Source organism: Penaeus japonicus, unplaced genomic scaffold (assembly GCF_977035675.1).
Source record: "Penaeus japonicus unplaced genomic scaffold, GWHDUDI00000001_assembly GWHDUDI00000022, whole genome shotgun sequence".
Taxonomy (NCBI): domain Eukaryota; kingdom Metazoa; phylum Arthropoda; class Malacostraca; order Decapoda; family Penaeidae; genus Penaeus; species Penaeus japonicus.
Genome location: NW_028234424.1, coordinates 30,145,116 through 30,147,615, shown reverse-complemented (window position 1 = coordinate 30,147,615; position 2,500 = coordinate 30,145,116).

Sequence of the window (2,500 nt, the reverse complement as noted above, 5' to 3'; positions counted from 1 at the left end):
TTACTAATTCACAGGTTATATATAGTATTTACATATAACGAGGGACACATATCCATAATCACATATGTCCTTTCACCTAATACAGGGTACGCACACTCATGAATGCACAAATACAGATGTACACACATATACACAAATACGGAAACACACATACAAAGGAAAAACCCAAAATAAGACGTGCGCATATGAATAAACACACACAAATAAACAGACACACACACACACACATAAACACACACACACAGGTGAATAAACACACACAGGTACACTCCCACACCCCAATTCCCACACTCTGACAAGATACCACACACAGACACATACCCACCATTGCTACAATAGCTTCCCCTAACCGTACCCCTATACCCCCCCCCCCTACGCTCCCTTCCCTACCACCCTATCCCCTACCCCTATACCCCCCTACGCTCCCCTCCCTACCACCCTATCCCCTTACCTCCGTAGTCTCTATTACCCCCCTACCCCACCCCCACCCCCAGCAGGACAAAAGGTAGCCTCTAAACGCTACAAAACGTCACAAAATCACATCAGTGTTTGCCCCTTGAGGTCGGATGAATGCCCACCATTCTTCGACTGTGTGGTTCTCTTTCGGGTTCACTTAGTGGTTCTCCTGTCGCAGGTTCGCCCGACCGCGGGGACTAGAACCTTCTCTTCTGCGTGCCTCTGTTATGGGACTAATAAAACATAATTGAGAAAAGGGGGAGATGGAAAAGAATTATGAATAAATGGTTTGTTTGTATACAGGAAAATGAGATGAATTTCGCGCGCTGGTGTTATGGGCCTACATAACGTGTCTTAAAAATTGTGATGATTGTGATATCAACATCAACAACAACAGCAACAGGAATGATGATGATAGTAATAATAATAATTATAAATTACGATGATAATGATAATAATAATGATAATGATAATAATAAAAATAATAATAAGAATAAGAAGAAAGAATAATAATAATGATAATGTTGATAATAGCATAATAATAATAATAACAAAAACTACTCTAGAATATCCAGAAAACATCCGAACTTTAAACTGTTTATATTCCAAGAAAGGAATTCCGCGTGTTAGTGTTATGGGTGTTATAGGTCTCATAAAACATAGATAACAAAACAGCACAAAAAAAACAGGTCTAGAACATGCGAAATCTAAACAGCTAATTGTATCTAAAAAAAAAATGAAAGTCGTGGTTCTAGAAGAAAAAGAGAGAGAGATGGGGGGGGGGGAGAAATAGATTTAGGTCAAATCACAAGTCATACTAGCCTGAAGATAGTCTATTTCATTCTGTAATTCAATTTTCTCCAAGTTCGTTCCGAGAAGAATAAGCTCTAAGCTCTATTTCAGCTCGCCGAAGTCAAGGCTCCTCACAATGAACTTGTCACATGTTGGGTGGCAGTTAGGAAGGGAGGGAGGGGAGGGCAGGGGAGGGGAGAGGTAGGGGGGAGGAGGAGAGAGAAAGAGAGAGAGAGAGAGAGAGAGAGAGATGACTTCTTTCCACAAAAGAACTTAGGACATCAATAGGGCCAGGGGTAAGGGGTGGGGGTGAGGGGGGTAGGGGAAGGAGAAGGGGGAGGGAGAAAGGGAGACAAGAGAGGGAAGGAAAGAATAAGGGAGACGGAGGGGGAGCATAGGGGGTGAGGGGGGTGGGGTGGGGAGCCAGGGACACGAGATTCCAGGGTGATAATCGACCAGAATCTGACCGCTCAGAGTGCCATTAACATTCTTGCCCCCCACCTTGACTTCGCTACTGTGTGTGTGGTGGGGGAGGGGTTTTTGTGGAGGGGGGGAGGGAGGGAAAGGGGCGGGGAGGATGGGGATGGGGGGTTAGGAAAGGGGGAGGGGGTGATCTCTCTCTCTTTTCTCTTTCTTTCTTTCTTTCTCTCTTTCTCTTTCTCTCTCTTTCTCTCTCTCTCTCTCTCTCTCTCTCTCTCTCTCTTTCTCTTTATCTATTTCTCTCTCTCTCTCTCTCTCTCTCTCTCTCTCTCTCGCTCTCTCTCTCTCTCTCTCTCTCTCTCTCTCTCTCTCTCTCTCTCTCTCTCTCTCTCTCTCTCTCTCTCTCTCTCTCTCTCTCTCTCTCTCTCTCTCTCTCTCTCTCTCTCTCTCTCTCTCTCTTTCTCCCCTTCTCTCTTGTTATAATCTTTATTCTCCTCTCCTTATATCCTTACAATCTATCTATCCCCCATTCATTCATTTTCTTCCCCATTCATACCCATTCATTCACATGGCTCTCCCATTCATCAATTATTCCCTCCAATTTATCAGTTCCTAATTTTCCATAATCCTTCCATTCAATATAAAGGAGAGAAGACGTGTGAAGAAAGACGAAAAACGATTTAAAAAATAAGAAAAAAAGAAGAAGGAAAGAGTGGAATTGAATGACATGATAAAAATGAAGATAGAGAAGAAGAAATATATGGTGGGTGGAGGAATAGAAGATGGAAGGTGGAAGAGAGAATTAAAGGTAGAAGAAGAAGGGAAATGAGAA